At 37.1% G+C, this 26,887-nt stretch overlaps 1 long non-coding RNA gene across 1 annotated transcript; it reads right to left on the bottom strand.

Annotated features, from left to right (window-relative positions):
* Positions 1–21,924, bottom strand: LOC116269750. The gene is made up of 3 exons (XR_004177497.1): positions 21,897–21,924; positions 8,964–9,080; positions 1–3,719 (listed from the first exon to the last, which is right to left on the bottom strand). It is a non-coding gene; the product is annotated as an uncharacterized LOC116269750 (long non-coding RNA).
* Between the last annotated feature and the right edge of the window lie 4,963 nt (positions 21,925–26,887).

The following is a 26,887-nucleotide window of genomic DNA, read 5'->3' as shown; positions in this document are numbered from 1 at the left end:
ACACTGAGCTCCCATGTGTTGTAGAACACGTGCAACACCCTTCAGAATCAATAAGCCTCAGCAGATCTTTACCCTGATTGCCTGTGACCATGACTAACAGCCACAGCTTGATTACAATGGCTGCAATCTCTGCCATTGCATCTCAAATACATCAGTGTTATCTGTACATCTTGTACCTTCTCTAAGAGCCCACCTGTCAGCATTAGTTCACGACCTTGGTTAGACATGCCAGTGATGGTTTACTTTCTGTTCTATACAATCACATAGACTTGCTGATTCAACAAAATAGCTTTTCTTTTTCTTTCTTTCTTCTTCTTTTTTTAACCTCTTCACTCTACCGATGTAGAACAACTCAATTTTTTATCAAACACCATGTACTTTAACATTGCCAAACCTTTGCTCTTACAAAGATTCCTTTGGCCTAGAATGCCCCCACTACTCATCCTCCTGCTGATCTGCTATTTATACTTATGAGTAAGTATGGGCTCAAACAAATGTAAATTATCATTTCTCCTTAAAACACTAGATGGAATTCATTACATCCTCATCTATATTTTCATCTCACTCTATTTATAATTCAATATACTTATTCAGCAAACATTTATAGAATGCCTGCTGAATGTCAGAACTCTTTAAGATGCAAATGACGGAAACCCAATCCAAATAGATTAAACAAACTAGTTCACCATGTTTTTGATCTCACCAATTTTTCCACTTTATTTATAAATTAATGTACTTACTCAACAAATGTTTATAGAATTTTGCTTAATGTCGGGACTCTAAGATGCAAATAACAGAAACTAAAATTCAAGTAGCTTAAACAAACTCATTCACCTAACTAAAAAGCACAAGGAAAAACATAATGAAATCTCAGGCTGATTAGGTTAAGTTCCCTAGAAATAGAGCCTGAGACAGGGATTCTTATGACAATGATTTATGAAGGAACACTTTCAGGAAAAGGTGCATGATGGAAACGGATAGGACAGGGAAAGAAAGCTAAGCAATGATGCTGTCTCATCTGGAGACTACTTACAGCCTTTTCCCATGGGGAGATCTGGAGAATAAACTATACACAGAGTTTATCCTACATTGAGGCAAAGGGTTCTGCCTTTTGAACCTGCTTCCTATCAGTCAAGAGCTCAGTGCTATGGGATGGGGGAGTATTGTGCTAATCTTGGTGAAGGAGCTCTGGGTAAGGCACCAATAGCATCCATGTGGTACGATGGCTGCCAGTAGCCCATTCATATGAATCTTGGGTAACCCCAAAGGAAAGACCTTTCCCCTTAAAGCTCTGACTATACTGTTCCAGGGAGAACACTGATGTGAGCAATTGTTTTGAAAGAAAGATCGAATCAGAGCCAATCAAATCATATTGAGTGGGTGCTTCACTGGAAAGAGGGCTGTTTTAGCAAAGAAGTGGGAGGAAGGATGGGTAGACAAAGGCAAATGTCCACTCAACCTACCACATACCAGGCACTGCTAGAGGCAAGGGATACAATGAGGAACAAGAAGTACACGTCTCTGCTTTCACGGAACACACCAGTCTTGTTTAATGCAAGGCAGACCAACAAGAAACTATAATAAAGTCAGATATATGCTTTAATAGAGAAAGTATAGATTGCCATGAAAGAATCATATAGGAGGAGTCATCTTACTCTTCTCAAGGGCCATATTTTTCCAGCTTTATATCTTCAGTGCTCAGGTAGTACCATAAGTATTGTAAGTGATCAATAAATGAGCACATTCAGCTTGATGTGTGGATTCAAGAGTCTAAGGAGGCAGTAACTAGGAATTGCCTTTTCAGTCAGTTTATGAGCCATGAAAGAAAATCACTTACTAATTTATGGCCATATCATGCGTTTAAGTAGAATTACTATTATATCTGGCTCTTAATGACTTTTTGGCTATTCCCAAATTCTGAAACCATTATCAAAGGGTTGACTTGCCGACTTCGAGAATATTTAATTTCTCTTATTTAATTCAACATATTGGTCATCAACCTTGTTCTCATAGAAGGCCAAGTGTTTCAAACTATAAAAATGAATAGACCTTAGTGCCAGCAAGCAAGATTTAAGACTACTGCCTAGTGTGGATAAATGTTATGATGTATAATGGTTAAGGAAAGCAAGTGCATTTTCTGGTTAGCTTCTAGGGGAATTGCAGATTTTAAAATATGCACTTGATCATATTATGTGAATGTCATTGAATCTAAGGCCAAGAGGACACAACTTCAGAGACAGAAGCCTTGACATCAGTGCCCTGAAGATAGAAGCAGCAAACAGCCCTTGATTTTTATCTTTTTCTTACATTTCACATCTAGTTCCACCTATAGATCAACTCTCCATACCACCATCCTAGGCCAAACCACCTTCACTTCTCACATGAACTGACCCTCATCTCTCACCTGAGAGAACCTCCTAACTGGTCTCCTGGACTCTATCCATTGTGTCCTTCCTATCCACGCTCCACACAGTAGGCAGAGTAATTTTTTGAAATTGTAAATTTAATCATATCTTCCAACCCTCATCTCTGCCCTATTTAAAATCCTGTCTGGCTCCCCTATTGCACTCAATGTAAAATCTAAACCCTTTATAGTGTCCTACATGAGTTAATCCAGCTTCTCTCCTCTCATCTTTAAACACCTTCCTTCAGTTTTATGCACACTGGAGGGGGAGGGCCTCCACACACGTGCCTGCCCCAGCTCAACATATCTGTCTCCATCTCAATTTTCAATCTTGGTTTAGAAGGCACGACCTTAGCAAGGCCCTCCCTGACACCTTATTTAAAGAAGATATCATCCCCTCCCCTTATATCTTCATTCTCTATCTCACCATCAAGTTCAGTTCATCCATTTTGTTTATCACAATTTGCATTTAAGTGTTCATCTGTTTGTTGCCTATATTCTCCACTAGGCTGCTGTTCCAGGAGGGCAAGTAGCATATTTGTTTTTCTTTTTCCATTAGTGTACCAATCACCTGGTTCTACGCCTTGCATATAACTGATATTCAATAAGACTTCAGTTAATCAATTCAGTTCAGCCAGTCATTCATTTACTCAAGAATATTTTAATCCCCAAGAGTTTTTAAAAAACTTTCACGAATAGAAGTCAAATATGTGTACTTTTCTAACTTAAAGCAGTTTTTTAAAATAAAATATGAAGACTTGTGTTGTCTTTGAGGAAGATCTTATTTGATTTTGAGAAAACCACTTGAAGATTTTTATTATAAATAAACATCTGTATCTATATCAATGTATGTCCAATACCCATCCATTGTTCTTGGAGAAAATGGAAACAATCTGAAAGTAAATGTTTTGCATGAAGTACCTCAGTTTTCTGTCTGATTATGTAAACTTGTGCTTATCTGCAGAATTTTTGCTTCTTTAGGGAAAATTTTTCTTTTCTTTGATTGAATTTAAACAGTTTTATTTTTTGTTCTTATGGAAATATGAGAGTGTGTCTTTACTCCAAGAGATCTAGAAATCTGAAAAACGTACCAAAATATAAGGTCTTAAACTTTACCTGGAACTAAACTGTTGATGTCTACAGATGATCTGAATGAATAACTCAATTGTGCTGATGCTGAAATATTGATCTGATGAGATTGTACTTTCATGGGCCATTCTTTATGATAACCCCCTTGTGGACAATAGGAGTTTCTCCTGAATGTAGTGGATATTTGTTCTCTTGCTTGTCCAGTCAGCCTGGAAAGATGCTGATCCTGGAAGAGAAAATAAGGACTAGAGCAATAGGCATGCAACATGCTTCATTGGAGGTGCAATTTAAAATTCAAGACAGGTGAAGTGCTCAAGATGTTTTCTTTTGTAAGCGATAAGGTGGTACCACTCAGAAAGTGGTGAAGCAGTAGCTAGGCAGGTGGCATCCTTCTAGGACCCTGATGGCATGGATCTGAGGCTGGGTCTAAAGATGCTGAGTAGCAACATTTAGCAGCAAGTATATATTATTTTCTCTATTCTCCTTTCTGCCCATCACCAACTAAGGAAAGAGTTTGTTTTCTTCACTCACTGCCCCATGACAGAGGGGTAATAGCAGCACATCTTCAAGGGCAGATGGTAATCCTTGTATTAGGCAGGGTTCTCCAGAGAAACAGAACCAATAGAATGTTTTGCATTCAGATTGATATAGGCTTGGGCTGTATGCAGGTAAAAACTGTCAGAAGGTTTTAAATAAGTTTTTCAGCATTTTAAAATTATATCACAGATTGTTTTTAAATGAAATATTAAAAATTTTCAACTTATGTAAAACTTGAGAGAGTAGTATATGGAGCTCGATATAAATAGCATCCAGATAATTATCAATATTCTGCCACACTTGCATCAGTCCATCCTGCCCATCCCACCCCACCCCCTTTTTCTGGGGAAATAACAACTCTAAACCTCCTGTCAGTTTTCCCCTCTATACTTCATTATCCATCTCCAAAAACTAAGGACATTTTCTTACATAACAATGATGTCATTATAACAAAATGTATTCAGAGTTCACTTTCCATCACTTTCCCTTCTACCCCTTTTTTCTCTTTTCTTAGTAAGTAACCTTTATTTTTATTTTATTTTACTGTAAGTTCTGGGATACATGTGCAGAATGTGTAGGTTTGCTATATAGGTATATATGTGCCATGGTGGTTTGTTGCACCTCATGACTCATCCTCTAAGTTCCCTCCCCTCACTTCCCACCCCGACAGGCCCTGGTATGTGTTGCTCCACTCCCTGTGTCCATGTGTTCTCATAGTTCAGCTCCCACTTATGAGTGACAACATGCAGTGTTGGCTTTCTGTTTCTGTTTAGTTTGCTAAGGATGATGGCTTTCAGCTTCATCCACATCCCTGCAAAGGATATGATCTCATTCCTTTTTATGGCTGTGTGGTATTCCATGGTGCATATGTACCACATTTTCTTTATTCAGTCTATCATTTTTCTTTTTAAATTTATTTATTATTATTATACTTTAAGTTGTAGGGTACATGTGCATAACGTGCAGGTTTGTTACATATGTATACTTGTGCCATGTTGGTCTGCTGCACCCATCAACTCGTCATTTACATCAGGTATAACTCCCAATGCAATCCCTCCCCCCTCCCCCCTCCCCATGATAGGCCCCAGTGTGTGATGTTCCCCTTCCTGAGTCCAAGTGATCTCATTGTTCAGTTCCCACCTATGAGTGAGAACATGCGGTGTTTGGTTTTCTGTTCTTGTGATAGTTTGCTAAGAATGATGGTTTCCAGCTGCATCCATGTCCCTACAAAGGACGCAAACTCATCCTTTTTTATGGCTGCATAGTATTCCATGGTGTATATGTGCCACATTTTCTTAATCCAGTCTGTCACTGATGGACATTTGGGTTGATTCCAAGTCTTTGCTATTGTGAATAGTGCTGCAATAAACATACGTGTGCATGTGTCTTTATAGCAGCATAATTTATAATCCTTTGGGTATAGCCCCAGTAATGGGATGGCTGGGTCATATGGTACATCTAGTTCTAGATCCTTGAGGAATCGCCATACTGTTTTCCATAATGGTTGAACTAGTTTACAATCCCACCAACAGTGTAAAAGTGTTCCTATTTCTCCACATCCTCTCCAGCACCTGTTGTTTCCTGACTTTTTAATGATCGCCATTCTAACCGGTGTGAGATGGTATCTCATTGTGGTTTTGATTTGCATTTCTCTGATGGCCAGTGATGATGAGCATTTTTTCATATGTCTGTTGGCTGTATGAATGTCTTCTTTTGAGAAATGTCTGTTCATATCCTTTGCCCACTTTTTGATGGGGTTGTTTGTTTTTTTCTTGTAAATTTGTTTGAGTTCTTTGTAGGTTCTGGATATTAGCCCTTTGTCAGATGAGTAGATTGCAAAAATTTTCTCCCATTCTGTAGGTTGCCTGTTCACTCTGATGGTAGTTTCTTTTGCTGTGCAGAAGCTCTTTAGTTTAATTAGATCCCATTTGTCAATTTTAGCTTTTGCTGCCGTTGCTTTTGGTGTTTTAGACATGAAGTCTTTGCCCATGCCTATGTCCTGAATGGTACTACCTAGGTTTTCCTCTAGGATTTTTATGGTATTAGGTCTAACATTTAAGTCTCTAATCCATCTTGAATTAATTTTCGTATAAGGAGTAAGGAAAGGATCCAGTTTCAGCTTTCTACTTATGGCTAGCCAATTTTCCCAGCACCATTTATTAAATAGGGAATCCTTTCCCCATTTCTTGTTTTTCTCAGGTTTGTCAAAGATCAGATGGCTGTAGATGTGTGGTATTATTTCTGAGGACTCTGTTCTGTTCCATTGGTCTATATCTCTGTTTTGGTACCAGTACCATGCTGTTTTGGTGACTGTAGCCTTGTAGTATAGTTTGAAGTCAGGTAGCGTGATGCCTCCAGCTTTGTTCTTTTGACTTAGGATTGTCTTGGAGATGTGGGCTCTTTTTTGGTTCCATATGACATTAATGGGCATTTGGGTTGATTCCATGACTTTGCTATTGTAAGTAGTGTTGCAATAAACATACGTGTGCATGTGTCTTTATAGCAGCCTGATTTATAATCCTTTGGGTGTATACCCAGTAATGGGCTTGCTGGATCAAATGGTATTTCTGGTTCTAGATCCTTGAGGAATCTCCATAGTGTCTTCCACAATGGTTGAACTAATTTACATTCCCACCAGTAAAAGTGTTCTTATTTCTCCACAACCTCACCAGCGTCTATCATTTCTTGACTTTTTAATACTTGCCATACCAACTGGCATGAGATGGTATTGCATTGTAGTTTTGATTTTCATTTCTTTAATAATCAGTGATATTGAGCTTCTTTTCATATGTTTGTTGGCCGCGTAAATGTTTTCTTTTGAGAAGTCTCTTTTCATATCCTCTGCCCACTTTTTGATAGGTTGTTTGTTTTTTTCCTGTAAATTTGTTTAAGTTCCTTGTAAATTCTGGATATTAGACCTTTGTCAAGGGGGTAGATTGCAAAAACGTTCTCCCATTCTGTAGGTTGCTTGTTCATCTGATGATAGTTTCTTTTGCTGTGCAGAAGCCCTTTAGTTCAACTAGATCCCATTTGTCAACTTTGGCTTTTGTTGCCATTACTTTTGGTGTTTTCGTCATGAAGTCTTTGCCCATGCCTATGTCCTGAATGGCATTGCCTAGGTTTTCTTGTAGTGTTTTTATGGTTTTGGGTTTTACATTTAAGTCTTTAATCCATCTTGAGTTAATTTTTGTATAAGGTGTAGGGAAGGGGTCGAGTTTCAGTTTTTTGTGTGTAACCTTTACTTTTTAAATGCCTGCTTTATCCTTACGTTTTTTAGAAAATATAATTAAATATGCATGTGCATTCTTATTTCTTTTACTTTCTCACACAAAGTTAGAATATATTGTTCTGTATCTTTTTTTTCACTTGGCACTATATTCTGGATCTCTTTCCAGATCCATGTATAGGGAATCTTCCTTGTTCCATAGTATGTCATGGTTTATTCAGCTAGTCTCCCATTCATGTACATTTTGGGTGTTTTCAATCTTGCGCTATTAATAGTATGAATAATACTGCATAGTAGTACATACATATAATAATATACATATGTGGGTTTGTGGTTTTTACCAGTGTATCTTTTGGAGAGTGTATTAGTCTGTTTTCATGGTGCTGATAAAGACATACCTGAAACTGGGCAATTTACAAAGAAGAGAAGTTTAATGGACTTACAGTTCCACCTGGCTGGGAAGGCCTCACAATCATGGTGGAAGGCAAAAGGCACATCTCACATGGTGGCAGACAAGAGAAGAGAAACTTGGGCAGGGAAACTCCGCTTCATAAAAACCATGAGATCTTATGGTTTCATAAAAACCGTGAGACTTATTAACTATCACAAGAACAACATGGGAAAGACCCACCTCCATGATTCAATTACCTCCCACAGGGTCTCTCACACAACATGGGAGAATTGTGGGAGCTACAATTCAGGATGAGATGTGGGTGGGTACATAGTCAAACCATATAAGATATATTCTTAGAAGTGGGATGGATGGGTCAAAAGGTAAATGTAAATGTAATTTTGCATTATTCCCTTCCATAGCAAGTGTACCAGCAATTCCTGCCAGTCATGTATAAAAGACCTTGTCCTTTCAGAGTCTTGCCAATAGACTGTGTTGTCAACCTCTTAAATTTTTGCCAATAGGTGAGAAGTAGTATTTCAGTGTAATTTTAGTTTAAATTTATCTTACTATGAGTGAGGTTGAGCATCTTTTCATATGCTTAAGAGCCACTTAATTTTCATCTTCTGTGAACTGCTGGTTTATATATGTATCAGTCTTTTCTCAGGTTGCTATAAAGACATATCCAAGACTGGGTAATTTATAAAGAAAAGAGGTTTAATTGACTCATAGTTCCAAAGGGTTGGGAGGCCTCAGGAAAATTAGAATCATGGTGGAAGGGGAAGCAAACACATTCTTCTTCACACATGGAGGCAGGAAGGAGAATTGCTGATCAAAGGGAGGAAAGACCCTTATAAAAACATCAGATCTCATGAGAACTCACTCACTACCCTGAGAACAGCATAAGGGTAACTGCCCCCATGATTCAATTACCTCCCACTGGGTCCCTCCCATGACATGTGGAGATTATGGAAACTACAGTTCAAGATGATATTTGAGTAGGGACACAGCCAAATCATATCAAAATACCTTGTCCATTGCTATCTCTGTAACTGACACCGTACTAGGGATTTTCACATATTGTCTTAATTTGGTCATAACTGCAACTCTAAAAGATAGGCATTATTATCCTAACTTGGTATTTCTTGAGTTAATGACAAATTGTGAGGAGAAGAGTCAGAACTCAAACAAAAGTCTTTGGACATTTCACTTAAAATATCTCTAAATATTAAGAAGCATAAATGACTGTATTAGTAGTGCTACAGATTATACTTTCCAAAGACAGACACATCTGTATCTTTATCCATCTTGCTTACCCTTGAATGATATTCTCCCCACAAGAGGCGGGCTCTATGTTTCCTCCACTTAAACTTGGGCAGGGACTTGTCCAACCAATGTATCAGAGTGGAAATGATACTATGTGGTTCTCAAAGCTAGGACATAAAAAGGACATAGTTTCACTGTCTAACGCCATACACAAAAATTAACTCAACATGGGTCAAAGGTCTAACTGTAAGAGCTAAAACTATAAAACTCTTAGAAGAAAATATAAAAGTAAATATTTATAGGTTAGGCAATGATTTCTTTGATAAGACATCAAAAACACAAGCAATTTTTAAAAAATGAACAAATTGGATTACATTAAAACTTAAAACTTGTGTTGCAAACAAAACCATCAAGAAAGTAAAGTAACAACCCACACAATGAAAGACAGTTTTTGCAAATTATGCCTCAATAAGGGACCTGTATCCAGAATATATTAAGAATTCTTATAATTCAAAAATAATGCCGGGCACGGTGGCTCACACCTGTAATCCCAGCACTTTGGGAGGCCAAGTCACAGGGATCACCTGAAGTCTGAAGTTTGAGACCAGCCTGGCCAAAATGGTGAAACCCCATCTCTACTAAAAATACAAAAATTAGCTGGGTGTGGTGGTGCATGCCTGTAATCCAAGCTACTCGGGAGGCCGAGGCAAGAGAATAACTTGAACCCAGGAAGCGGAGGTTGCAGTGAGTCGAGATGGCACCACTGCACTCCAGCCTGGGTGACAGAGTGAGACTCCATCTAAAATAAATAAATAAATAGATAAATACATAAAGAAATAGACAATCCAAGTTTTTAAAATAGGTAAAGGATTCAAATAGGAATTTTTCTAAAGAAGATATACAAGTGAGCAATAAGGATATGAAAAGAGGCTCAAGGTCATTAGTCATCAGAGACATACAGATTAAAACCACGAGACACCATTTCATACCCACGAGAATGGTGGTAATCAGAAAAAGATAGACAATAATAAGTGTTGGTGAAGAGGTGGAAAAATTAGACCCTCATACATTGTTGGTGTGAATGTAAATGTTACAGCTGCTTTGGAAAACAGTTTGAGAGCTCCTCAAAATTCCACTCCCCCAGGTATATACCAAAGAGATTTGAAAACATATTTCCACCCAAGAACTTGTACATGAATGTTCATACCAGCATATTCATAATAGCAAAAAAGTAGAAATAATTCAAACGTTCATCAACTGATGAACGGATAAATAAAATGTGGTATAGCCATACAATGGAATATTAGTTGGCATTAAAAGGAAATTAAATATCAATACCTCCTATAACATGGAAATACTATGCTAAGTGAAAGAAGCCATTCACCGAAGACCACATATTGTATAATTCCATTTAAAATATCTAAAGTAGGCAAATCCATAGAGACAGAAAGTAGATTAGTGATTGCCTAGGGCTTAAGGAAGAGTGTGGGGAAAGTATGGGGTGTGACAACTAATAGGTATGGAGACTTTTTTTAGGAGACAATTAAAGTGTTCTAAAATTAGATTGTGGTAGTGGTTGCACAACTCCATGAATATACTAAGAAACATTTCACTGTGTACTTCAAATTGATGAATTATAAATTACCTATTAATATAGCTGTTTTAAAAAAGAAATGGTATGGTTTTCACTTGGCAATTCTTTTTCAGGTTGCTTGTCTTTGGACACCACTCAGCTCACCATATTATGAAAAAGCCCATGCCTCATGAGGAGAGACCCACGTAGAGAGGAACTGACACCCTTCATCAATAGCTGGCATCCACTTGCCAGGTTTGTGAGTGAATCACTTTGGAAGTGGATCCTCCAACCCCAGTTGAGACTTCAGATGACTATAGCCAAGCCAACATTTTGACTGCAACTACATAAGAGGCCTAAGACAAAACTAACTTTTCAAGCCACCGTTGAATTCCTGACCAGAGAAACCATAAAAATTAATAAATAGTTGTTACTGTTTTAAGCCATCAAGTTTTGGGGTAATTTATAATGCAGCATTAGATAACTAAAACATACAGTATAACATCATATTAGATAGGGTTCCTCTTGTCTCAATTTGCACCAAGGTGCTAAGTACAGGCATCAAAATTTGTGCAAAACAAATCTTCATGGACAGAATTTACAAAGGAAATGAGAAAATCCATTTCATGACTCTTGAACCTTCTTATCCACTTCTATACTATAAAGATGTACAGAAGAAGAGATATTGTGAGAATGATATCTTTGAAGAAAACTGTACTCATATCTCAAAACTTTTGAGGAGGTTTCTTCAGTACTGCTCAATTAATATATTACTTCTACACTTAATAGTGCAAAACTGAATGTATATGTATGTATACAGTAGGAGGTTAATGTGAAAGAGATCTGAAGTGCTTTTCATTGGTCCTAAAAGTAATGGCTTGGAGTTTGGTGGGAACAGAGAGCAATTGGTAGATGAATGGAATTTGCTATGGAAGACCCAAGAGAAATCTGCATAGTACCTGGTTCTATGAGAAACATGATATTGTTCATTGCTGCTTATATCCCATAGCTCCTAAACACTTAAATAGTCAATCCCTCTTCTGCATTTCAGATAATGTAAAGGCTGATGGAAGGGAGTTCTTCAAGTCTGTATAGAGATGGCCACAGCACTCAAAACCACTATCATATAGCTCTGTGCCTTCCTGAAAAGTCAATCTCCAAGCCTCCATTAGTTCCCTGTTTTGAGTTTCACTGGTGAGTCAGCCTGCTAGTGCCATAACTTAAAAGGGAATGTGAGAGGTACTGGGGTGATGGAAAGAGCCCTGGGTTGGATTCCATTCTTGGCTGCTACTTTCAGAGCTTTGGTAAGAGATGAGTATAAAGTGTCTTGGGAATATCCCAGTGCTCAATACTTTGGCAGGCATCACAGAAGATGTTACACTTAGGCCAGATCTTGGAAATGAGCAGGTATTAGACAAGCGGCCAAGGGAGAAACCCAAGCCTCAGAACAGAGACTTGGCTCTGTCTTATTGTTGTTGTTTACATGTGGTTATTCTATTTTCTCAACACTGGTGAAAAGATTATCTTTTCCCCATAGAATGGTCTTGCATCACTGTCAAAAATCATTTGACCACATATGAAAGGGTTTATTCCTGGGGTCTCTATTCTATTCCATTGATCTGTATGTCTTTCTTTATGCCAGTACCATACTGTGTTAATATTTACTACGGCTCCAAAGTAAGTTGTGAATTCCAACTTCATTCTTCTTTTTCAAGATTGTTTTGGTAATAAAAAATCTACCAACAAAAAAAAGGCCTGGACTAGATGGATTCATAGTTGAATCCTATCAGACATACAAAGAACTGATACCAATCCTACTGGAACTATTCCAAAAAATCAAGGAGGAAGAACTCCTCCCTAATTCATTCCACTAAGCCAATATCATCCTGATACAAAAATCTGGCAGAGAAAACAAAACAAAAAAGAAAACTGTAGGCCAATATCCCCAATGAACATAGATGTGAAAATACTCAATAAAATACTAGCAAACTGAGTCCAGCAGCACATCAAAAAGTTAATTTACCATGATCAAGTGGGCTTTATTCCTGGGTTGCAAGATAGGTTCAACATACACAAATCAATAAATGTGATTCACACATAAACAGAATTAAAAACAAAACCACATGATCATCTCAATAGACACAGAAAAAGCATTCAATAAAATCCAACATTCTTTCATTATAAAAACCCTCAATAAACTAGGCATTGAAGGAATGTACATCAAAATAATAAGAGCCATTTATGAAAAACTCACAGCCAATATCATACTGAATGGGCAAAAGCTGGAAGCATTCCCCCTAAGAACTGGAATAAGACAAAGATGCCTACTCTCATCATTCCTATTAAACATAGAACTGGAAGTCCTAGCAAGAGCAATCAGACAAGGAAAAATCATAAAAGGCATCCAAATAGGAAAAGCAGAGGTCAAATTTTCTCTCTTTACTGACAATATAATTATATACCCAGAAAATCCTAAAGACGTCACCAAAAGACACCTAGACCTGTTAAAAACTTCAGTAAAGTTTCAGAGTACAAAATCAATATACGAAAATTAACACCAAGGAAACTCAAGCTGAGAGCCAAATCAATAATACAATTTCATTTACAATAGCCACAAAAAGGATAAAATACCTAGGAATATATCTAACCAAGAAGGTGAAAGATCTCTACAAAGAGAACTACAAAACACTGCTGAAGGAAATCACAGATGACACAAACAAATGGAAAAAGCATTCCATGCTCATGGATTCGAAGAATCAATGTCATTAAAATGCCCATACTACCCAAAGCAATCTACAGATTTGATGCTGTTCCTATTAAATTCCCAACAGAATTTTTCACAGAATTAGAAAAACAAAAAGTATTCTAAAATTCACATGAAAATAAAAAAGAGCCTGAATAGCCAAAGCAATCCTAAGCAAAAAGAATAAAGCCTGCAGCATCATATTATCTGACTTAAAACTATACTACAAGGCTTACAGTAAACAAAACAGAAAGGTGCTAGTGTAAAAACAATTGGAACAGAATAAATAATCTAGAAATAAAGCTGCACACTTACAACCAACTGATCTTCAACAAAGTCAACAAAAATAAATAACGGGCAAAAAAATTCCCTATCAATAAATGGTGCTGGGAAAACTGGCTAACCATATGCAGAGGACTGAAATTAACCCCTATAGCTTCCAAAAATTAACTCGAGATGGATTAAAGACTTAAATGTAGGACCTCAAACTATAAAAGTCCTGGAAGAAGACCTAGGAAATACTCTTCTGGACATCAGCATAGGCGAGGAATTTATGACTAAGTCCTCAAAAGCAAATGCAACAAAAACAAAAATTGACAATGGAGGCCTAATTAAACTAAAGAGCTTCGGCACAGCAAAAGAAATTATCAACAGAGTAAACAGACTACTTATAGAGTGGAAGAATGTTTTTGCAAACTATGAATCTGACAAAAGTTTAATATCCAACATCTATAAAGAATTTAAACAAATCAACAGGAGAAAAAAAACATTAAAAAGTGGACAAAGAACATGAACAGACACTTCTCAAAAGAAGATATACAACAAACATATGAAAAATGCTCAACACCACTAATCATTAGAGAAATGCAAATAAAAACCATAATGAGACACCATCTCACAACAATCAGAATGGGTATTAGCAAAATTCAAAAAATAACAGATGTTAGTGAGGCTGTGGAGAAAAGGGAATGCTTATACACTGTGGGAATGTAAATTAGTTCAGCCACTGTGGAAAGCAATTTGGAGATTTCTCAAAGAGCTAAAAACAGAACAACCGCATGACCCAGCAATCCCATTACTGGATATATACCCAAAGGAAAAATAAATTGTTCTACCACAAAGACACTTTCACTCATATATTTATCGCAGTACTATTCACAATAGCAAAGAAATGAAAACAACCTAGATGCCCATCAATGGTGGATTGTATTTTGAAAATGTGATACATATATACATCATAAAATACTACACAGCCATAAAAAAGAATGAAATAATTTCCTTTGCATGAACATGGATGTAACTGCAGGCCATTATCCTAAGTGAATTAATGCAGAAATCAGAAAACCAAATATTACCTATTCTCACTTACAAGTGGAAGATAAATATTGGGTACATACAGACATAAGGATGGGGACAATAGACACTGGGGACTTCAAAAGCTGGGAGAGACAGAGGCAAGGGCTGAAAAACTAATTGTTGAGTACTGTGTTAATCATGTGGGTGATGGGATCAATAGAAGCCCAAACCTCAGCATCACACAATATACCCTTGTAATAAACTTGCACATGTAGCCCCAAACCTAAAATAAAATAAAATAAGGAAAAAATTTTATTGGATATTCAGGGTCTCAGAGATTTTATATAAATTTTAGGATAAATTTTTCTATTTCTGCCAAGAAAATCATTGATATTTTGACAGATGTTGCATTTAATCTGCAGATTGCTTTGGGTAGTATTGACTTTGTAATATTAGTATTAAGTCTTTGAATTCATGCACATAGAATATCGTTCCACATATTGATGTATTTAATTTCTTTCAGTCATGTTTTGTATTTGTCACTGTAAATTCATTGCTTGTAGTTATCACTGTAAGTTCAACAGCATTTATTTCTTTTTATGTTTTTGTTAATGGGATTGTTTTCTTAATTTCCTTTTCAGAGTATTCATTATTGATGTAAAGAAGTACAACTGTTTGTGTTGATTTTGCATGCTGTAAACTTGTTGAATTTGTTTAGTAGTCCTATTTTTGTGTGTGTGGAACCTTCAGGGTTTTTAAACTGTAAGATCATGTCATCTGAGAAGTGAGATAATTTCATTTTTTTTTCAACTTGGATGCCTTTAATTTTTTTTCTTGCCTAATTAATCTGGTTAGGATTTCCAGTACTATGTTGAATAGAAGTGGTGAAAAGTGGGTATCCTTGTTTTGTTCCTGACATTAGAGAAGAAATTTTGTCTTAAAAAATAATGTTAGCTGTAGGTTTTTCATATATGGTCTTTATGTTGATGCAGTTTTATTCTAATTCTAGTTTGAGTGTTTTTATCATGAAAGCGCATTGAATTTTGTCAAATGTTTTCTCTGCATCAATTGAGATGATAATGTAACTTTTTTCCCCTCATTCTGTTAATGTTGGGTATTACAGTAATTGATTTTTGTATGTTGAACTCTCCTTGAATTCCAGCAATAAATCCCACTTGGTGATTGATATGGTTTGAATGTGTGTCCACACCCAAATCTCATGTTGAATTGTGATCCCCAATGTTGGAGGTGGGGCCTGGTGGGAGATGACTAGATCATGGGGGCAGAGTTTTCATGAATGGTTTATCATCATCTTCCCTTGGTGTTGTCCTTGTGATAGTGAATGAGTCCTCAAGACAGTTGGTTGTTTTAAAGTGTGTAGCATTCCCCCCCAACCTCTCTCTTGCTACTGCTCCTGCCTTGTTTTTCCTTTGCCTGCCACCACGATTGGAAGATTCCCAAGGCTTCTCAAAAAGCAAAAGCTGCTGTGCCTCCTGTACAGCCTGCAGAACTGTGAGCCAATTAACTGTTTTTTTATATATAAATTACCCAGTCTCAGGTATTTCTTTATTAGAAGTGCAAGAATGAACTAATACAGTAATGGTGTATAATTGAACTCATTTTTTAAATTAAACCAAATATAGAACTTCTTATTCCGCTGCTAACTAGCATTTGGGAAGCTTGAGAAGATATAAAAAATTTTACAGTTTAGAGAAACTATATTTTCTCAAATCTAAGTTATGGTATAAGTAAACATACTTTAATATACTGTTCCAGTGTGTGTCTATGGGGGTACATGTGTGGATAGTATTCCATAATTATCATAAGCATGGGTTCTGGAGTCACACTGCCTCTGTTCAAATCAGGTCTCTACCACTTACTAGTTGGATAACCCTGGACATGTGTTTAACTTATTTATGCTTCAGTTTCCTCAGTTGTAAAACAAGGGTTAAAATAGACCTACCTCAGGGTTGCTGTAAAGATTAAAGAGATAACATTTATAAAGCACTTAGAACAGTTTCTAGCATATAGCAAGAGCTCTGTGAGTATGACTATTACTATATAATTGTACTTTGGTTAATGAAAGATATGGGTCTTTTGCTGAATCCAAACTTAATATCAGATTGTCAACTAAACTACTTAGTGGCAAGGAAAGCATTTACAGTTGAAAACTATAGATAGAGACCTTTATACTAGATAAAAGATTGTCAGCTTTATCATTCATATGTGTCATCTTACTTACACCTGAAAAGAAATTGAGATGCCTCTCCTTCAATACTCTCTCAGGCATAAAGAAGTAATCTTCTAATCTGCAGAGATCGCACATAGGTGTAGGGATCTGACCTTGCAACTTCTTACCACCGACAGCCAAAAGCTTGTGAGAGCATCATCGTTATGGTACCACCATAAGCTTGTACCACATCTGTTCCACCTCCCCACTCCAATGGATCTGGCATTATTATAAATCATACTTGTCTGTCTACACCACTAGAACATACATTCCTCCAGGTCACAGTCTATGCCTAACCTTCTGTATAATCCCATACCTCTCAAAACAGGGCCTTGAAACCTCAGCAAATATGACCCGGATTGAATTCTCTGCTTCCTTCCTATTGACCTTTACTCTTTGTAGTATGATATTACAGAAAAAGATGTAAGTCCAGAGGCATAAATTTAAATTTGGCCTTGCCCCTTACTAGTTGAGTAAACTTGAACCAATAACTTCAGAAGTCCAAGTTTAAGCCCCATATTTTTAAGATAGAAATAATATTTACCTCAAAGATACCTGGTGAGAACCAGGTAAGACAAAGTATAATATGAAGTGTTGTGGAAATTGCCAGTAGATGACCAAAACAATCTTACTTGACTCTTAATTTTGCTGTATCAAATCCTCTACTTCTCAATTAAATTCCTAAACTTTTTCTTTTTGCTGAGAGCTTCACTTATTTATTTCTTTTTGTCTGCTACATCTCCACAACTTTTCTTAAATGAATAGACTTTATTTTCCAGAAGGATATTAGATTTGCAGAGTATCTGAGCAGATAGTACAGAGAGTTCCCATATGCCCACACCATCACCTCCCTACAGATAGTTTCCCCTATTATTAACATCTAATGCCCAGGTGTGGTGGCTCATGCCTGTAATCCCAGCACTTTGGGAGGCTGAGATGGGCGGATTACATGAGGTCAGGAGTTCAAGACCAGCCTGGCCAACATGGTGAAACTGCATCTCTACCGAAAATACAAAAATTAGTTGGGCGTGGTGGTGCACACCTGTAATCCCAGCTACTCGGGAGGCTGAGGCAGGAGAACTGCCTGAACCTGGGAGGCAGAGATTGCAGTGAGCTGAGACTGTGCCACTGCACTCCAGCCTAGGTGACAGAGCAAGACTCTGTCTCAAAAAAATAAAAAATAAAAAACAAAAAAAACCCATCTTACACTAGAATGGTACATTTGTCATAATAAACCAATGAATATTTTTTATTATAACATTGATACAAACTTTATTAATTTATTGGTAATTCATTAATATTATTTAACTTTATTGATTTTATTAACTATTACTAACATTGATAAGTTTTTATTAACTAAAGACCATAGTTTGTTCAGATTTCCTTAGTTTTTTCCCATTGTCTTTTTATGTTCCAGGATCCCATGCAAAGTGCTATTTTACACTTAGTCGTCTTGTTGTCTTAGGCTCCTCTTGACTGTGACAGTTTCTCAGGCTTTCCTTGGTTTTGGCAGCTTGACAGTTTTGAAGATATTGTAGAATGCCCCTCAATGAGAATTTGCCTTGTTTTTCTCATGATTAGACCAGGGATATAAGTCTAATAGGGACTTATATTTCTCATGATTATCCTGGACTAGTCATGAGAAAAATATGGCAGATTCTAATTTGCCTTGGGGAGGAAAATGGCAGAGGTAAAGTGCCATTTTCATCACATAGTATCAAGGATGCATTCTATCAACACTATTTATCACTGTTGATGTTGATTTGATCACCTGGATGAATTAGGATTTGTCAAGTATCTCCACTATAAAGTTACTCTTTTTTCCCCCTTTCCATGTTGCACTCTCTGGAAGAAGCCACTATGCACAGCCTACATTTAAGGCATGGAGAGTTATGTTCTCATCCTAAACATTTTTTAAAAACAAACACTTGATGCATGATACCATGTTAGATTCTGTGTGTGTGTGTGTGTGTGTACAATTTCCTGCCTTGCCCAGAGCTCATTTTAAGAAAAGTTGCCTCCACCCACAGTCCCAGCTAAGTGGACAGTGGGCCACAGGACCCTGATTGGGAGATGGGTATCTAACCTGCAATATTTATGCTATTCAAAATGAGCAATAAAAGGATTGTTGTGATTTGTTGGCATTCAGTATTGCTCAGTTATCTCACATTCAAAAACCAGTTGACCCTGCCAAATGCAGTTAGAGAATTGTTAGTTTCTAAGGATTGAAATCATTGATACATATATATGATGCATTGAAATCATACTTTCTCAAAAGATCCCCAAAATTATTACTGACTTTTAAAATACTCTATTGAATGAAACCTACTTATTCCTTTTTCATAGTTTTCGATATCTTTTTAGCAATAAGAGTATGCAAATACAAAGAAGAGCAAACTGTTATTAAAGTGCTCCATTGCTCAACCTCCTGGCTTCAAGCGATTCTCCCACCTATGCCTCCCAAAGCTCTGGGATTACAGGTGTGAGCCACGGAGCCAGGCCTTAAAGTTTTTCTTTGCCTAAAGAAACTTGTTGAGTACGCTAAAGAAAGAATTAATAAAAAACATATGCCTTTAAGTGTCAAGGCTGTTCTTAAAATAGACAATATCACTTATGGATAGGAAAGTAATTCCAACTTGATGTGGACAATTGCTATAGCACTTGCCATGACTATCTTTTCAAATAGATTTCATCCCTCAAAGAATCTCATTATTTTACATGAATATTCCTAAATACTTATCCAGTATGGAAACAAGTGAAATCATCACATCATGCTGAAGAAGAAAATCAAAATTGATGACAACGTTCCTTATTGTCAGTAGATAACAATTTTAAAAGTCATTGATCAAGAGATAAAATGTAATCCTGAACAATATAAAAGCAGTTAATGCCATGAAAGATGGTATTATGTGCTTTCACAAATCCATTTCAAGGTGCAATTCTGAGTTGCTAATTTTATACCAGTACCTGTTCAGGAGCTCAACTTATAATGATAATGTTGAACACGTTTTCTTACTAGTGATAATTCAATGCCCCAAAGAGTGGAGTAAGTTGGATGTGACCACTATAAAAGCTATGTTATGATATAACTGGAACATAAACTACAACTGCAAGAAATCTTGAAAGCAAATTCTGCAAAATAGGAACTGTTAAGAAGAGCCAAATCATCAGGAAAAAATAATGTAAAAGAGAAGCATGTAATTTAGATACTTATAATTTATTTCAGATAAACAACAAATATTTTTAGTATAAGTAGGTCTCATGCAATATTTTTTTTATCTCAGTGTACATATGCTTAGGAAATTAGAAATAATTCAAATTTAACTGGGTGTCTTGTGCTTTCATTTGCTAAATCCAGCAACCCTTGTAATGTCAGGATCTGAATTCAGGTCTTCTGATTCTAAACCTAGTGCTCTTTCCACTATGACCTTCCCTTCAATTGATTACATAAAATAACCAACTGCATAAGTGTGTTTGAATTAAATTTTACAGCTACTTTTACATACTTCATTGTTGCCCTAAACATTAGAAAACTGTCCCTGGAGAGAAAATAGAGAATCTTATCTTCATGTCTCTCTTCACATCCATTAGAGCATTCTTCTGAACAATGTATTGAGTTAGGCCATGCTGAAGATTCTTTTCATTTTTGAAAGATAAAGTCAGTAGCATTCTAGCATCAGCTTTTAGTACAGCTCTGAAATGTTATTTGAAATGTCAAATGTCATGCAATCAGCAACAGAGACACAGAAAGCTACAAATTTGAATTACATCATCTTAACAGGATTCACATAGACTGTTATTATTATTGTGATTCTAATCAGTACCATTGATACTGTTGACAAAGTACTTGCATATACATTATTTTACATGATCCTCACAAAGTCTAGGGGGGTAGTTTATACCTATTTTTCTGTGGAAATTGAAGTTCTGCTATGTAAAATGGCATATCTTGAGTTGTGCAGCTGATAAGTATCAGAGCTACAAGCTACCCACATTGTCTGCATCCACATCCTGAGTGTTTCCACTGCACAGTGCTGCCAAGGGGATGTAAGAAGAACACAGCTTCTGGGGCTGCTTGTTGGTTTGTTAACTTGAATAAGAGTCCACTCTCTAATCACACTTAGTACATATTGCTACCAGAAGAAAAAAGACACACTTAGCTTTAGTTTAAGTTTTACAACAACTCCTTGTGTAATTAGCAAACTCAACATGGCTTTTTATGAACATCATAACTGCCTACTGCCTCAGAATTCTTTGCACTTCAGGGAGCTGGACTCACAAATCTGGGAGGCAGAGACCAGATTGGGCCAAGTTGCTCAGCCCTCTCTATGCTTATTACTAGGAACTCCCAGAGTGAGACGGACCCACCTGACGGGATGGGTAAGGGACACTTTTCTTTCAGATTTAGATTCAACAAGCATTTTTTGAATGCCAATTATATGTAAAGCATTTTCACATATGATAGTTCATATCTGAAAGCTCATCAAATGAGGGAAGGCAGTATTCTATTTTGAGATGTGGAATTTTAAACTACGAAAGGTTAAGATGTCATAATTTTTTTAAAAAATCACATAAAAACAAAACTCACAAAGATTATGAGCAGGGAAATCTTGCCTGGTTGACTGTAAGGGCTCAATAAAACTTTACCATATTAGATGAAAACCATAATGTAAATTGCAGTGTTGGCATTCCTGGAGTCTGAGAACCCAGATCATTTGACTTAGAGCTTCACTAATGGGAAACCATGCTACTTTCCCACACCATTTCAAAAACATAAAGGGAAGAATCAAGTACATAGCCTATTTGCTCCAGTTGAACGCTGGATAAGGGACATAAAAGACATTTTATTTTCTTGTTTTGTTGTTGTATCATAAATTGCATCACCATGATATTCTATCAAAGACAAAGGAAGAGTAGAGCAGAAAGCTATCTATGTAATCCAGAGTAAGACCTGCATTAACTGAGGAGACCATATTATCTAAACTTCAAAAATTTTTTTATATTATTTTTTTTTCTGGCAGGAACTAATAGGATATGAACCCTGAATTGAAACACTTGGTCTAAACAGTATAACTACATTTATGGGACAATAAAAGAGAGTATTTAGAATCAAGAGTGTTGGGCCAGGTGCAGTCACTTACACCTGCAATCCAAGCACTTTAGTAGGCCAAGGCAGGAGGATCACTTGAGGCCAGGAGTTCAAGACCAGCCCAGGCGACATGGGGAGACCCTGTATTTACAAAAAAAAGAAAAAACAAATTAGCTGGATGTGATAGCACAAGCATAGCTACTAGGAGGCTTAGGAGTAGCTAGGAGGCTTACTAGTAGCTACGAGGCTAGCTACTTGGACTTAGAAGGTTAAGGTGGGAGGATTGCTTAAGTCCAGAAGTTTGAGGTTACAGTGAGCTAATGCTCATGCCCCTGCAGTCTAGCTTGGATGAAAAATTAATAATAATAATAACATTAGTCGTCTGGTTACTTCACTGGAAAGGGCCACAGAAAATCTGAGACTTCACTTCTCAATTAAATTGCTATGGCTTTCTTATGATTCAAAAAGTGATGACTCAATTGTGTTTACTTCTTTCGCTCTCTTTTTTTAAGAAACAGAGAACTTTGCACAGGCAATTAAAACCTTTTCAATCAAATAAAGATCTAAAGGTTCCATTAAGTCCATAAGTGACACTCTAGGTTTGCTCTGTGACAAGACAGAGACATTCCTTACTGTATTTAGAAAGACAGCCTCATCCCAGGCATCCAGTAACTATTTCCTTCAGTCCCTTCCTCTAGAGATGCCTCTTTCTGATCATGGAAACATTGCATATCATCTTAACACTCCTCCAATCCATATAAACATGTAGAAAGCTGAAAACTCACGCAGAGTTAGATGTTCACTGATAGAGCACACAAAAAACAACAAGTAATATTGTATTTGTGAATGTGGCTGCACATTTTAACTTCAAGGAGCTACTTAGATATAATGGATCCCAGAGTTTATAACATGAATATATAAAGATCAGTGGCCTTCTAAATGCTGCCTATTAGCGAATCAAAATCACAACGTCCATCAATAAAAATTCTAGAGAAAGAAAAATAAGGAACAGAATACTATCATAAATACTTGGAATATTAATCATTTATTATGTGCTAAGTCACTTTAAGCATTCATTCATTGCCTCCAACTACAAGCATGTTTAGGGGCTGGTGAAAGGAAGCAGAGAGGAAAGTTTTTTCTGATAGATCAAAAGGAGCTTGGTTGGCTGAGTGCAGTGGCTCACATCTGTAATCCCAGCACTTTAGGAGGCCGAGGTGAATGGATCACTTGACCCCAGGAGGTAGAGACCAGCCTGGGCAATGTGGTGAAACTCCGTCTCTACCAAAAATACAAAAATTAGCTTGGCATGGTGGCATGCTTCTGTGGTCCCAGCTACTCAGACTTCCTTGAGCCTTGGAGGCAGAGGTTGCAGTGAGCTGAGATCACACCACTGCACTCCAGCCTGGGTGACAGATTGAGACCTTGTCTCAAAAAAATTAATGATAATAATAATAATAATAATGAGCTCAGTAACTCCTTGCACAGAGTGGCTTGAAGCAAAAGGGTGACTCAACCATTAAGATAGACACTATTCCGAATAAGTTCTAGAGATCTGCTATACAATGTAGTGTTTATAGTTAAGAATACTGCATTGTGAACTTCAAAATTTAAGAAGGTAGGTCTCATGTTATGTTCTAAACAACAAGGAAACTTTGAGAAGTGCTGCCTCTGTCTGTTACCTTAATTGTGGTGATGGCATCACAGGTATAACATGTATGTCCAAACTCATCAAATTGTATACATTAAATATGAACAGTTCTTTGTATATCAATCGAAACTCAATAAATCTGGTTTTTTTTTCCAAAAAAAAGGGGGGGTTGAAATTATCCAATCTGTTCACAAAACATGGAATTAGAGAGATGTAGCTGGATTTTTCAGCCCTGGAAGCTTGTTGATGTCAAGTTCCCAAAGCCATACTAATTCCTATTGAGCAAACAGAAGGAAAAAGTATCCGTCTTAACTTAAACCTTCCATAAGGGAATAGGGCACAACACACGGCATTTTATCCTTCCCAAATGTGAGGAATACATTAGATTATTTGACTCTAGCTTCAGTACTTTAGAATGCTAAGAAAGGCTGACCTTTTCAAAGCAAAAAGCTGTGCTCAGCTCTTCTCAGTCACGGTGTCATCAGTCTCTTGTGCCCACATATCCCCTAGCCTTGTCCTCCTAAGTGATTTCCTTCTATCTAATATCTGCAGGTCCAGAGCCTGATGGTTCAGATAAACTATATGTTAAGTCTTGGCAGCTATATTACTGCTTTGTGAGAAGGTCAAGTAGTCCTTTGAAAAATCTGAAGGACACAACAATATTACTAATGCACATGTTTAGAGTTTAGAGAGGACTGCAAGACAAAATTCCTTGGCATTCACACAATAACCTTCCAAAATTTACCCAAATCTTACTTCTTTGGATTCATCATCCATTTCCCCATTTCCCTTCTCCATCCACAGGCACATACTCAATATTCAGTCTTTTTTTTTTTTTTTTTTTTTTTTTTTTGAGACAGGGTCTCACTCTGTTGCCCAGGCTGGAGTACAGTGGCATGATCACAGTTCACTGCAGCCTCCTTCTTCCAGGTTCAAGTGATCCTCCCACCTCAACCTCCTGAGTATCTGAGACTACAGGTGCGCACCACCACATCCTGCTGATTTTTTTTAACTTTTAGGAAAGATGAGGTCTTGCTATGTTGCCCAAGCTGGTCTCAATCTCCTGAGCTCAAGCAATCCCCTCACCTCAGCCTCCCAAAGTGCTGAGATTACAAGTGTGAGGCACTGCACCTATTCAGTCTTCATTGAGTGCATGCCTGTGCACACGCCGTTCCCTCTGTCCTTTCTTACCTTCTCTGATGGAAAACACAATCACCTTTCAGGACAGTTCAGCTTTCCAGTAAAACAGCTTCCAACAACTTTAGGGAAATTGTCACTTCCTCTTCTGTGCTTTTATAAGTCTTTGTTCATACCCTATTATAATACCTATCATATTATACTGTAATTATGCATTAAATTTCAAGGCATTGATTATGTCTCAATTATCCAATGATTAATACAGCCCCTGGCAGATAGTATTCAATGCATTTTTTGAGTGAACAAAAAAAACAGATTTATTGAGTTTCGACTGATATACAAAGAACTGTTCATATTTAATGTATACAATTTGATGAGTTTGGACATACATGTTATACCTGTGATGCCATCACCACAATTAAGGTAATAGACATTTTTTGAGCAACCACTGTCTAAACTGTTTGCTTTATTTTTCTGTAAAACTGGTTTAATAATGTGGTTGCCTTGGTATGACCATTTATTCTATAAATAAGTGTAAGAGGAAGAAGAACAAGAAAGTGGTAATTGCATTACTCCTAGAAGGCTGTCAATTACATCAAACTTACCCAAAGTGGGAAAAATCTCCAAATCAGAATATTTAGCATGGCTTTATAATAACAATGCAAAATGTGTTTATAAAACCATTTGTGTATGCAGAAGATTGAAACTGGACCCCTTCCTTACACTATATACAAAAATTAACTCAAGGTGGATTAAAGACCCAAACTACAAAAACCCTGCAAGACTACATTGGCAATACCATTATAGACATAGGAATGAGCAAAGGTTTCATGATGAAGACACTAAAAGCAATGACAACAAAAGCAAAAATTAACAAATGAGATCTAATTAAACTAAAGAGCTTCTGCACAGCAAAAGAAACTATCAACAGAGTAAACAGACAACCTACAGAATGGGAGAAAATTTTTGCAAACTATGCATCTGACAAAGGCCTAATATCCAGCATCTATAAGGAATGTAAACAAATTTACAAGAACCAAACAACCCCATTAAAAAGTGGGTAAAGGACATGAACAGACATTTTTCAAAAGAAGACATACATGTGGCCAACAAACATATGGAAAAAAGCTCAACATCACTGATCATCAGAGAAATGCAAATCAAAACCGTAATGAGATACCATCTCACACCAGTCAGAATCACTGTTATGAAAAAGCCAAAAAATAACAGGTGTGGCTGAGGTTGTGGAGAAAAAGGAACACTTATACACTGTTAGTGGGTGTGTAAATTAGTTGTGGAAAACAATTGTGGAAAACAGTGTGGTGGTTCCTCAAAGACTAAAAACAGAACTAAAATTTGATCCAGTAATCCCATTACTGGGTATATACTCAAATGAATATAAATCATTCTATAATAAAGACATAAGCATGTGTATGTTCACTGCAGCACTATTCACAATAGCAAAGACATGCAATCAACCTAAATGCCCAACAGTGGTAGACTGGATAAAGAGTATGTGGTGCACATATACTATGGAATACTAGGCAGCCATAAAAAAAAACAAGATGGAGCTAGAGGCCACTATCCTTAGCAAACCAACATAGGAACAGAAAACCAAGTATCTCATGGTCTCACTCATAATTGGGAGCTAAAAGATGAGAACGCACGGACACAAAGAAGGGAACCACAGACACTGGGGCTTACTGAAGGATGGAGAGTGGAAGGAGGGGGAGGATCAGGAAAAATAACTAATGGGCACTGAGCTTAATACCTGGGTCATGATATAATTAGTATAACAAACCTACACAACATGAGTTTACCTATATAACAGGCCTGTACATGTACCTCCAAACTTAAAAGTTAGAAAATAAAAATCCATTTGTGGTTGGGTATGGTGGCTCATGCCTGTAATCCCAGCACTTTGGGAGTGAGAGGTGGGAGGACTGCTTCAGCCAAGGACAGCCTGGGCAATTTAGCTAGACCCTGCCTCTAGAAAAAATTTAAAAATTAGCTGGTTGCGGTGCTGTGTGCCTATAGCCCCAATTACTCAGGAGGCTGAGGTGGAAGGATTGCTTGAGCCCAGAAAGTTGAGGCTGCCATGTCCATGCCACTGCACCACTCCAGTCTGAGAGATAGAGTAAGACCCCATCTCAAAGAAAAAAGAAAAACCATTTGTATTTCCAATTCTTCTTCTCAACAGAGTATAACAGAAAAATGATACACAAACATCACATGTAGAGTTTACATCAGAAGAG

Source organism: Papio anubis, chromosome 12 (genome assembly GCF_008728515.1).
Source record: "Papio anubis isolate 15944 chromosome 12, Panubis1.0, whole genome shotgun sequence".
Taxonomy (NCBI): Eukaryota; Metazoa; Chordata; class Mammalia; order Primates; family Cercopithecidae; genus Papio; species Papio anubis.
Note: the sequence above shows the minus strand (reverse complement) of the source record. Positions and strands in the feature narration are given on the sequence as shown.